Source organism: Onychostoma macrolepis, chromosome 13 (assembly GCF_012432095.1).
Source record: "Onychostoma macrolepis isolate SWU-2019 chromosome 13, ASM1243209v1, whole genome shotgun sequence".
Taxonomy (NCBI): domain Eukaryota; kingdom Metazoa; phylum Chordata; class Actinopteri; order Cypriniformes; family Cyprinidae; genus Onychostoma; species Onychostoma macrolepis.
Window position 1 is genome coordinate 17,379,223 of NC_081167.1, and position 13,201 is coordinate 17,392,423.

Below are 13,201 nucleotides of genomic sequence, written 5' to 3' on the forward strand. Positions count from 1 at the left end.
TACAATAGATGTTAAAAAGGCATGCAACTTATAGAAATCAGTAGAAAATTTCCCTGGGCCACATTCTGCTCAAAATCACTGGGATATGAGCTCATTTGGGCTGTGTGGGCTGCAGGGCATAACTCCTTGGCTCTCTTGTAGTCCAGAGTGCAATGACACCAATCTTGAGGGGCCATGGCACCATTTTCCATAAATGCCCCTTGTAATGAAGATGGCATAATTGTTGCAATTAGAGAGAGCAGCTTGGGATGGCCTTGCAGTGACCCACCTCAGCCCAGGTCCATATGGTCTGAAATAGATAATCAGTCTCTTAATGTGCTATGTATACTCAAAATGGACTGTAAACGAACTGGCTGTAATTTTCACCCAGGCCATCATGAAGTGACAGATCAGCCCTTGTGAAACTGTCTTGAGAATGTTAGTATGCCACACTTCTCTTTCTGTCATGTTCTGTCTGTCAGTTTCTCGACTGCAGGGGCCACATCCCTGTATTTGTCAGGTTCAGAATAGATGTCATAACAAAAATTAAAATCTTAAGTGAACTCTATTTAAAAGCTTTCATTTTCCACAAACATTTTATTAAACGATACATTGGTTGAGTAATGTTTTGCACATAAAAAAAAGAAAATTAGTACCCTAGTCCTCTTCATGTAATATTTTTTGTTAAATTATATATAAAATTAAATTAAATATAAAATCATAAGTATTCATTAAATTTAAAATAAAATAAAAAAAAAAAAACTTGTATTTTGAAAATATTAAAAGTTGTGAAAAAGTCCTTCCAAGGTCAAAGTTCAGAGAAGCAATAAGGTGTTGCACACAGTTGCACATGGTGAGTTTGTCACCAAATTAAAATGTCGTTTGTTTAATTTGAAATTGAATTGTTTCACTTGGTTAATTTACATGTGTCACAGGGGTTACACTGTCTGCAGTGTTTTGATTTTTGAAAAATAATTCTAAAACGTTTTAAATGCTTTGGAGAACATTTTGGAAAATTATTATTTTCTGAGAATTGGTCACAGGTGACAGGGCTCTAACAAGCTGAAGATGATACTTTCCTACTTTTTTCAATGCAGTGTTAATATAAGACAATTAAAGCTTTCACCGATGTAACTAATGCAGATCCATGTGAGGTGTTTTTTGTTTGTTTGTTTGTTTGTTTTTGTGAGATTGGTGTGTTGGTTTTGACCTTTTTGGGTCAGGTAGCAGTAATACTCTGTGAAAGGAAAACATCAGCGTCAAAAAAAGAATATGCCGAACAGATGAGGAAAATGCATTTTAAAATGTCAAGGCTTAACCCTACACAATAAAAAAGTTATGTATTTATGAATGCATTTATAGATGCATATGTAAAAGGGCATAATGACCTGACCTATCACAGATCATTACATTGACATACACGGTTGGCAAGAAGCAGCGCTGTCAAGGTGTAGCACGTTGGCTGTGTTGGGGCTTTCAGCGCATGTTTAGTATTCTTCATGTGTGCAGTTCTTTATTAGCTTGTAGAAAAAAAAAAAAGGTGAGAATGCTGAAATTTTCTCTCTTATTCCCAGTATGGGTCTTATTGCATCGGTTCCATTATCAAATGTTCATTCAGCACACTAAAAGAAGCTGTTTAATATTGTCTGCATTACATGTCGACTTATCATATTGTAACCCCAAGGCATTGCCTGCAAAATTATACATTCCTCTGAGTCAAAGTATGCCTTAAATGCAAGATTATTTCAGTCTGCACATTTCTGTACTGATTGTACAAGTTATTATACAAGAGAAGCACATTAGCAGTCCATACAAGCAAACAGCCTCTACACCATGTTCCAATTACAAACTGTTTTGCTCCAAGTATTTTCTTTCTCTTTAGTGCATTATTGAGGCCTTTAAAACTAGTTATAGTAGCAAGATGTATTGCTATTTCAAATACAAGTAATATGAATCTAATGACCAGTAATGAGAGACTGGTTTGCTATTACGAGGAGGCCAGAGACTTGCTAATAAAGCATGCGGACTGCTCCAGGGAACTTGCACTGACCAAGATGTACATTAGGGCCTTAATGTCTCTAAGGCCTGGGGCTAAATTGAAATGTAAAACCCCAAACCAAACATCATTTAGGGCTATATATCTCTTCATGATGTGCCACTATTTGTGCAGATTGGTGGTGGTTATGATGTAATTTTTTCTCTTTTAGAGCTGTGCATTCTGCAGTGGTCTTTATTATGTGCTCGTCCTAGATAAACAAATAATAAAAAAGAGTGGGGCTAAAATCGGAGAATATTGCATAGCAACAATCAAGTAATGAGTCCAACTCATTTAAATCGATAGATAGAGCAAGACCTTTGTGGATATTTTGATTTCTTCCTGTAATGTTGAATTGGTTCTGTCTGAGTGCTCATGATCTTTAGTATAGCTTACGTAAGGAACTGCAATATGTGCCTTTAAGTTATTCTTGTTTCCTAAAGATGTGCCCTTGGGCGACAATCATTTACATGTTTTCATAATATTTCCATAGCTTTTCAAGTGACCAAAGACTAGTCCTTCAGGCGAGTAGCAAATTAAATTCAGAATTCAGAAAGGTTAAATTGATATCATTGAGTGTATATGATAATACTACAGCAATCATTCAATAAATGCGTATTGTTTACGCAATATGAGCTGTGCAGTTCAAAAGTTTTGTCAGCAAGTTTTTTTTTTTTCTCCAAATAATTTATTAAGGATGATAAATGTATTATACATTAATACATTTTCTAAAAAGTGCTGTTCATAAAATTCATAAAATAATCCCCCAGGATTCTTTTATGAATAGAAAGTTTAAACATAACAGCACTTTTTAGAGAATTCAGTTACTGTAAATTGTAATAATATTTCACAATATTATGTTTTTATTGTGTTTGATCAAATAAATGCAGCCTTGGTGAGCATAAGAGACTTTTTTACCAACCCCAAATTTTAAAATTGAAATCTACATAGTTGTGTCTCAAATGATTTTTATAAATTTAAGGATCGTGTAATCTCAAATGGAACACTTACCCCCGGTTTCATAGACAAGGCTTAAAACTAGTCCCAGACTAAAATGCATGTCTGGGCTATTTCAACTGAAAGAAATTTGCACTGAGTGATCTTAAAATATGTAAGATTCATTGTTTTGCCTCAAGATGCACACCAGTAATGTTTTTATCTAAGGCATATTTATAAAAGCTAAATGTCCTAATTGAACTATAGCCTAATCCTGGCTGTCTGTGAAACCGGGCCTTAATGTTTTTTACTACTTGAAAGCATTTGTTGCTTTCTATTTGTTTCTGTGTTGCTGTTAGCTTTAGCTTGTTTAGCCCCTTCCGTCAAGTGTATTCAGTGTATACCAACACTTTGTTTATCTCCACTGTCTCATGACATGTCATTTCACAAGAAGCCACCGCAGACATAAAAGTGGGAATAGGAAAGCGAGAATGTAGGTTTACTCTTTCCTATGCCAGCTCTTTTCCTCTGTAGTAAACATGCAGTGAGGCCTGGCTGTAACCTGTAGTTCCTGTATCCCAGGGTTAATGAAGCTGTCTGGTGCTCTGTGCCTGGATGTGTTTGGTGAGACGGCAAGAAGCCCCTTTAGCTTTGTGTCAACCCTGCTGTCCACATGGCCAGCCCCTGCCTCTGTGCGACTCATCGATCTTAGGGTCAGGTAGACAGAGAGAGCAAGCGAAAGAAAGAGAAAGAGGACAGAGTAAGGCACAGGGGAGTTGTGTTTCAAACCGTGTGTGTGTGCACATTTTCTGTGCTGCTTTGACATGATCTCCCCAGACATGTGCACTCTTCTTTGCCCTGCAGGACAACCAATTAGAACCACACACTGCTGGATGTGAAGTAAAGCACCAGCAATACCATCACCTGATTTCTGACACCTTTCATTGTTTTTGGTCTATGCAATTCATGTTTTCAAGAGTGTGTAGCCTACTTCCGTAATCCATAAACATCTTTTATGATATCCTTAATTTTCAGTTAGAATAATCTGTCATTCTTAATGTCTAACCTGTCTGTAAACAGACGTGACATTTTATTTTCAGAATTCCATGCAACTTTTGATACTAATGAATTGCATAAGTATGGGGAACTCAATGTGTTGTTTAAATTATTTATTTATTTATTACTCAAGTGAATATTTCTCAGAATACATTTTCAAAGATGTTGGGTAGGGGGTTGGGGGGGGGGGGGCTTTTAAACATGAACCATTTTTGGCATGTCCGTTAGTTGTTACATTGGATTTGACAGAAACAGTTTATATTTAATGATCTTTAAATGCATTTTTTTAAAGAAATGATTATAAACACAAAATTCATTATACATTGTTTTGACCAAGAGAAATTGTAATTAATAAATTGTACAAAAATCTAAATGAACCTTCACGCAACCTGGCATTTAATTAAAAAAACTTGCTTTGTATTCTTGTTTGTTTATATCAAATTCTTTGCTGTTTATTGTGTTTTATTACAAGAATCTGATTCTGGATTTTTAATTTGGAGGAAAGGATTACTAAAATTTTCCAATCTAGAATAATTTTGAATTGGATCCTTTAAACCAGCATACAACAAATCTGGTGAGTTCAATAGGCAGGGAGAAAATGAAATGACACTAAACCCAGCTTTACTTCTGCTCTCTCTAAAAGATGTTTCATGCTTGTTTGATAGTACAAGCAGTACTGCTACTTGAAGGCGGCCAATATGCAGGTCACTGCGGTGTGGTTTAGTTTGCTGATTTGACCTCTTATGACCCTTCTGGGTTTGCTCTCCTCTCCTCTCCATGTTTCCCCTCTTTAGCTCTCTCAGCCTCACCACAAGTGTCTTCCCTCATACCGCTCAGACACAACATCTCACAATTAAGCCATATCAACAACTTGCTAATCAGTGACCTTTATGTTTATACTGGTCTTCAGCTGAAGGAGATAAGTTGCTTTTTTTATACAGTATAGGTATTTATAGTAGCCCAAATCTATGAGTTGAATGACAGTAGAAATGCATACAGTTTCTCTAGCTGTACACATCAGGGAACCTTAACAAGCTTTGAGAATTACGCTGAATTATTCACCTGTGTGCCAATTACAATAATATTATTTACTTAGCACTACCTTTTCCTTTTATGTTCTGCCTTAATAACAATGGATATTGAGTCCCTTAAGTGCTCGCTTAGGTTTGCTTAATTATGATGCCTATTATCATCCATGTATCCACCCACAGCTCATCTACTTTCAGTGCGTTCTGTCTCTGCCTATGGAGGCCGCACCTCAAGGATAAACACACACAAATACACGCTTTCACTTAAACGACTGAACATTTACTCGCTATGAATTCATCGGGTAAGATCACACAGTATTGAAAATATTTATTTGAAATTTTACGATAAAATCAATATCGTATTCCATGCCTGTTAAGACTTTAACGTCTACCTGTGAAGAAACTGTCTCTGACCTCCCGTGCTGGGCATTAATTTTGCTATTTTAACGGCCTCTCAGTACCATCAGATCATACAAAAGGCATTAGCAAGCATTAGACTGTGTGTGGTTCAGTTGTGAACCTCATAAGTTAACAGTCCTTTTTAATTTGGTCTCCAGTGGGTTGTTAAGAGCAGGGAATGACTATGAGAAACACAGAAACCCTTGGGCTATAATAATTCCCCTCTTTTTCTATTTTTCTCTCTCTCTGTCTCTTCTCATGCTCTCACCCTCCATTTACTTCCCTTCTAAGCCCTTGTTCAACCGTGCATCAAATGTAAAATACTCGAGTTATCTTCTCTTTTTTTTCCTTTCTCTTTTTAATTGAACCACAATGTTTATAGTATTTAAGGCCCCGGAAACAGGTTGTACAGATAACGATTTTACATGAAAAATAGGATTTCCATTTCTCCTCAGATTCATCAGATGAATTTATTCAGATTAGCTTAATATATCTCTATAAGCTGCCTACATCATAATAATCATAGGGTATGTTGCATCTGTATACCTGAGCAGATGAGAGAAAGGGGAAGAAATCAGTTTTGTATTCATGACAGTTTCTCTGCACCGAAAAATCAATCTCAATCAAAGCAGCTACAGAGTTTATCATAAATTATCATGAAAAGGGTTTCCACTGAGTAGATGCTTAATTACAATCTCATTTGAATAATTTTGCATATTAATGAGCGCCGAATGAAAATCGTTTTTGGAGTTCTTACTTGAGCCCAGGAACCCACGGTGATAATCGTAGACCTTTAAAATGTATGTGATCTTATTACCGCACCAAATCCAGCCATTTCTCTCAGCACACAGTTGCGTTATAACTTGATTAATGGACTTGTGTCTTTGACATTAATAAACTATAACTGAATTAGAAAGACTTCATTAGTTTCAGCTTGGACCACATGTTTAGCTGCAACATGAATTAAACTGCTGTGATATCAGCACCTCATAGCATTTTGTTTGGCTGATGAAAGTTTTCTCTGCCATTAGGACTTTCAGACGGGTGGAAATTAATTATCAGTGTTTTGAGAAGACAGAATGCTAGTGAAATCTCTTAAAGGGATAGTTCACCAAAAATTGTATTATCTACACACCCTCATGTTGTTAAAAACCTGCATCTCTTTCTTCTTTGAAAAGCAAAAGAAGATATTTTGAAAAATGTTGGAAATCAAACAACACACACTTCCATCTCAAAATGTCTTCTCTGTGTTGAATAAACAAAAACTTCATTTATTCTAATGGTTTCCACTACAAATACCATTACAAACAATACAAACCATCAACTTTTAACCATTAAAACCATTAAAAAAATGGTTTTCTGTAGTGTATTTTGGGACATATTCCATTAGGATTTATTGGTTTTAACAAGCCACCAATTACCAGTAGAGACCAACAGGGTCCATTACAGTTTCCATTAAAACCAATACAAGTCCCATTATAACCAGTAAAACCATTACAAATTTCGTGACGGTGCCTGTTGTTGTTGGGGGTTTTTTTCCAGCAGGGCTATGTTCCACAGAAGAAGAAAAAGTCTTGCAGGTTTGGAACGACAGGAAGGTGAGTAGCCTAAATAACAGAATTTTCATTTTAGGTTGAACTATCCCTTAAACATAAACACTTTTTATGGCTTATACGGTTGTGTACTCTAAAATCTAACCTGTTCTAAAAGAACAGTCAAAGCTAGCTGTATGTGTATTATAGGAACACGCTCTCATCCACACATTCTCAACCTCTCAAACTCTGGAGTAAAGCGTCACATTTTCAGGGCAGAGGAATGCAGGTTTGTGTGGATCGTGGAGATCAGGCTTGAAAAGTGATCCAACAGCAGAGACTAGTGGCGAGACAGGAGCTTTGTGAACGTTGTGCTTTTTCTTCAGACTCTCCGCTGTTCTTCTTTTATAGCCTTGACCTTTCCCACTGTTTGCTCAATGATCTAAGATACATTTATAACACATTAGGCTGTAAGGGAGGAGGTCATTAGGAGAGGTCGCCTACAATATACACAGAAAGTAAACTTTCTATACTAATGAAAAACCGACGGTCGTAATCCCTGTATGAAAATTCTGTAATGGATTGTATTGACTTGCCATTCTATGAAGAGTTATAATTACCATTTTAATATATTGGGTTAAACCTCTGTGTATTCACTTTCTCTGTGTTAATTAACTATAGTGATATTTCTGTTTAATGCATAAGAAGGATATGCATATAGCTGGTGTAGCTACTTTATGCATCCATTACAACTCATTTGGAAGTAATTTTTCACTTTAAACAAAGTTATGTTTTTATGAACATTTATTTTATTGCTGGAGATCTGTCTCCTCCCTTTCTCTCTCTCTTTCTCTCGCTGTCGTTCAATCTCTCTTAAGCAAACACAGGAGATAAAGTAAGGCTTTAATTAGAGATGTGTCATTAAAATATCCTCTCTTTCCAGAGATGGTGGGGGTTTGCTTCTGGATGGTTGGGTGGGTATTAACAAGTTCATGGATCTTATTACTTTCTCCCTCCGTTGCATGCTGTCAGCTCCTAGGGATATGATATCCGATGGCTGGGCTCACATTTACAACAAGTTCATTACGGCACGACTGCCGCTCTTTCTGCTTGGGCCCAGCTGGTTGGAGGGGTCTGTGTTTTAATTAGTGCTGAGGGTGTGCATATTAATTACAACATGAGTGATATTTACTGTACCTAAGGAACACAGGACCGGCTAAAGACACTGGCAGCCTCAGCTAATAAAGCCAGCCATGCTAATGAGCAAAAGGAACCATAAAAATAGACGGCGGCAAAATAATTCATAAAGTTTATTGATCTCGGAGTAAAGACGTTAAGCTCCGATTAAGGGCAACAAAAGGAAAGGCATCGCACTTTATCAAATAAATAAGCCGAGTGGAGAAATGTGAGCACGGAGACAGATTGTCATTAAGTAGGTCACGTGACGCTTTCCTCCAGAGAACAGGCACATTCGTTCATGCGGTGAAAGAATAAAATAAAGGAGGGGGAAAGGCAGGAGTTTTCTCATAAATCTGATGAACGTAAAACTGGTGGTGTTTTGATTGACAATGACATTGTGATTCATCTAAACACACGGGGGATTGTTATAACCTTGCCCAAGTTGTTTCAGGTCTTACGCCTGTTTGAAAAGTTTCCACATTTGTCTATATCTGGTTAGTAGAAAATGTTGACTTCTGGAGAAGTAGGTGCAGTTTTTTTTAAATGAATAGTGCACCCAAAGTTTAAATTATTATATACAAGTATGCTGGTCTTTATTTATTTTTCATTTCCATATATTTTATGTTTCTTTAGCATCATTTCTGAAGGAACGTGTGACACTGAAGAGAACTGACACTGCTGAAAATTCAGCTTTGCCATCACAAGAATATATTTTTTAAGTATATTAAAATAGAAAATAGTTATTTTAATTGTAACTTTTTTTTATTATTATTATTATTTATTTTTTTTACAGGTTTTTTTTGTTATTGTTTGCATAAAAATACAGATTTTTTTTCAAAAATCTTTGAATTGTAGTATATTTTAGGTAAAGTGTGGTTTTACCACATTAGTATTTGTTTGCATAGATACTGAAACATACAATATTGACAATGACAACATCTCAAACATAAATAATATGAACAACTTTAGAGATGTACAAATGTTTATAAACTCTTATTAAAGCAATTCATGGAATTGTGATGTGAAGCAAAAGTGATATGTACTCTTTAATTGTTGTTGTTGTTTGGCGCGTGTAAGAGAGAGTTTGAGTTTGGCAGCCTGTGGTCACTAAAAGCAAGAAAGAAAGAAAAAAAAAATAAATGTATTATATTATTAATGTTATATTTACCTTTTGTTCATGTGATGTTGATAGATCCTGGTTGTTTCTCTCCATTTGATTGTGGATCTGATGATTACCTGTCAGTAGTATGCTAGTCGTAATGGGCCTGTTATCCTACCTGAGTTCTGTCCATCTCCAGTCGGTTTCCTGTCTGTCCGTTGCTGTGTAATTATGGCCAGTCCGCAGTGGACCATGCCCTCACAGTGTGCGCCAAGCCTGTGCCAAGATGGCTCCATATGTCCTTCACACAACAAGGCCTGTAATTCTCAACCTCTCAAACTCTGGAGTAAAGCGTCACATTTTCAGGGCAGAGGAATGCAGGTTTGTGTGGATCGTGGAGATCAGGCTTGAAAAGTGATCCAACAGCAGAGACTAGTGGCGAGACAGGAGCTTTGTGAACGTTGTGCTTTTTCTTCAGACTCTCCGCTGTTCTTCTTTTATAGCCTTGACCTTTCCCACTGTTTGCTCAATGATCTAAGATACATTTATAACACATTAGGCTGTAAGGGAGGAGGTCATTAGGAGAGGTCGCCTACAATATACACAGAAAGTAAACTTTCTATACTAATGAAAAACCGACGGGTCGTAATCCCTGTATGAAAATTCTGTAATGGATTGTATTGACTTGCCATTCTATGAAGAGTTATAATTACCATTTTAATATATTGGGTTAAACCTCTGTGTATTCACTTTCTCTGTGTTAATTAACTATAGTGATATTTCTGTTTAATGCATAAGAAGGATATGCATATAGCTGGTGTAGCTACTTTATGCATCCATTACAACTCATTTGGAAGTAATTTTTCACTTTAAACAAAGTTATGTTTTTATGAACATTTATTTTATTGCTGGAGATCTGTCTCCTCCCTTTCTCTCTCTCTTTCTCTCGCTGTCGTTCAATCTCTCTTAAGCAAACACAGGAGATAAAGTAAGGCTTTAATTAGAGATGTGTCATTAAAATATCCTCTCTTTCCAGAGATGGTGGGGGTTTGCTTCTGGATGGTTGGGTGGGTATTAACAAGTTCATGGATCTTATTACTTTCTCCCTCCGTTGCATGCTGTCAGCTCCTAGGGATATGATATCCGATGGCTGGGCTCACATTTACAACAAGTTCATTACGGCACGACTGCCGCTCTTTCTGCTTGGGCCCAGCTGGTTGGAGGGGTCTGTGTTTTAATTAGTGCTGAGGGTGTGCATATTAATTACAACATGAGTGATATTTACTGTACCTAAGGAACACAGGACCGGCTAAAGACACTGGCAGCCTCAGCTAATAAAGCCAGCCATGCTAATGAGCAAAAGGAACCATAAAAATAGACGGCGGCAAAATAATTCATAAAGTTTATTGATCTCGGAGTAAAGACGTTAAGCTCCGATTAAGGGCAACAAAAGGAAAGGCATCGCACTTTATCAAATAAATAAGCCGAGTGGAGAAATGTGAGCACGGAGACAGATTGTCATTAAGTAGGTCACGTGACGCTTTCCTCCAGAGAACAGGCACATTCGTTCATGCGGTGAAAGAATAAAATAAAGGAGGGGGAAAGGCAGGAGTTTTCTCATAAATCTGATGAACGTAAAACTGGTGGTGTTTTGATTGACAATGACATTGTGATTCATCTAAACACACGGGGGATTGTTATAACCTTGCCCAAGTTGTTTCAGGTCTTACGCCTGTTTGAAAAGTTTCCACATTTGTCTATATCTGGTTAGTAGAAAATGTTGACTTCTGGAGAAGTAGGTGCAGTTTTTTTTAAATGAATAGTGCACCCAAAGTTTAAATTATTATATACAAGTATGCTGGTCTTTATTTATTTTTCATTTCCATATATTTTATGTTTCTTTAGCATCATTTCTGAAGGAACGTGTGACACTGAAGAGAACTGACACTGCTGAAAATTCAGCTTTGCCATCACAAGAATATATTTTTAAGTATATTAAAATAGAAAATAGTTATTTTAATTGTAACTTTTTTTTATTATTATTATTATTTATTTTTTTTACAGGTTTTTTTTGTTATTGTTTGCATAAAAATACAGATTTTTTTTTCAAAAATCTTTGAATTGTAGTATATTTTAGGTAAAGTGTGGTTTTACCACATTAGTATTTGTTTGCATAGATACTGAAACATACAATATTGACAATGACAACATCTCAAACATAAATAATATGAACAACTTTAGAGATGTACAAATGTTTATAAACTCTTATTAAAGCAATTCATGGAATTGTGATGTGAAGCAAAAGTGATATGTACTCTTTAATTGTTGTTGTTGTTTGGCGCGTGTAAGAGAGAGTTTGAGTTTGGCAGCCTGTGGTCACTAAAAGCAAGAAAGAAAGAAAAAAAAAATAAATGTATTATATTATTAATGTTATATTTACCTTTTGTTCATGTGATGTTGATAGATCCTGGTTGTTTCTCTCCATTTGATTGTGGATCTGATGATTACCTGTCAGTAGTATGCTAGTCGTAATGGGCCTGTTATCCTACCTGAGTTCTGTCCATCTCCAGTCGGTTTCCTGTCTGTCCGTTGCTGTGTAATTATGGCCAGTCCGCAGTGGACCATGCCCTCACAGTGTGCGCCAAGCCTGTGCCAAGATGGCTCCATATGTCCTTCACACAACAAGGCCTGTAATGTGGGAGATCTGGCTCTTATCCAAGACCATCAAGGTGTCTAGACAGGTATATGTTGAGTAGTCATGAAATCTGCCAACATGTGTTAATGAATGTAAGGCTAAGCTGACAGCGGTTGTCTGTATTTGAGTCCCATATGATAACCCTTGACTGGCTATCGGTGTTTCCGCGTCCCCCGCTTTTCACCCGCCGATCAAATCTGTGATTATTTGGGAGTGACTTCAGGATGGTTACGGTTCTATTTACGAAGCGAAATCCACCGTTCACCCAGATCACAAGTTCGTTTGCGTGCGCGGGAAACCTAAGGGCTGATTTTATAGGTTGATAAAAGGCGTCTGAAACAGATGCCATGTTAAATGGCTGCTATGTGAGAGTGCACACTTATGCAGCGGGTGAAAGTGGGATTGCGTTGGCAGCTCTCCAAATGAAGGTTGTGCATAGCACACCGGGGAGAGAGGGAGAGACTGTGAAAAAAAAAAAATCGAGTGAGAGAGTTAGGCGCTTCATCTTAAGTCATGTCTGGTATCAAGGCAACACACTTAAAACAGCAATTTGTTTCCCTTGCATCCAATAAACAGCTCATTCCTTTTCCAATCAATCACCTGAAGCAGAAAGATTAAAAGTGGGGGAGAGGAACTCCGGGCTGCAGGTCGCTCTGGAGAGGCAGCGGTGCAAGGCAATCTGAACCGTCTTCCTCCTGCAGAACAATAACAGCAGATCTGGAACAGACTCATCATCAAGAGTTTTTCCACTTTATAACTATACAGTGTAATCCACTCGCCATATGGGATATTGCTAGGTCAGTACTTTGATGTGAAGTTTATGTATGAGTATTTGTGGGAATTCTGATTGTTTTTCAACTTCTGCGGATGACATTCATTTTCTGTAATACTGAGATGGTTTGAAACTTTTAAAAACATTTAAATAACCTATGAGTCACATGCTGTCATGAGATGTTCCTCACAATGTAGAGATGTTTTCCTCTTGTTAATAAACATGTTAAATGTCTTAAAGAGTCAAGTGCATCCATAACTATTCTGTCTTCATTTTCTCCTATTGTTTCATTTACTTTCCTTCATGGAACGCAAATTGGAGAAGTTTTGCAGATTGTTCATGCTGTTCTTTTCCACAGTCCAAACGTTAAAGTGATAATTCACCCAAAAATGAAAACTGTTACGGTTTACTCAACCTCATGTCATTCCAAACCTGTATAACACAAAAGTATATATATTGAAGAATGTTAGTAACCAAACTTGGTAACCATA

The 13,201-nt window shown here is 36.9% G+C and overlaps 1 long non-coding RNA gene across 1 annotated transcript; it reads left to right on the top strand.

Annotated features, from left to right (window-relative positions):
• Nucleotides 1-792: 792 nt before the first annotated feature.
• LOC131552465 (uncharacterized) lies at nucleotides 793-12,848 on the top strand. Its single transcript, XR_009273976.1, has 3 exons — nucleotides 793-832; nucleotides 6,976-7,031; nucleotides 12,515-12,848. It is a non-coding gene; the product is annotated as an uncharacterized LOC131552465 (long non-coding RNA).
• Nucleotides 12,849-13,201: the final 353 nt, after the last annotated feature.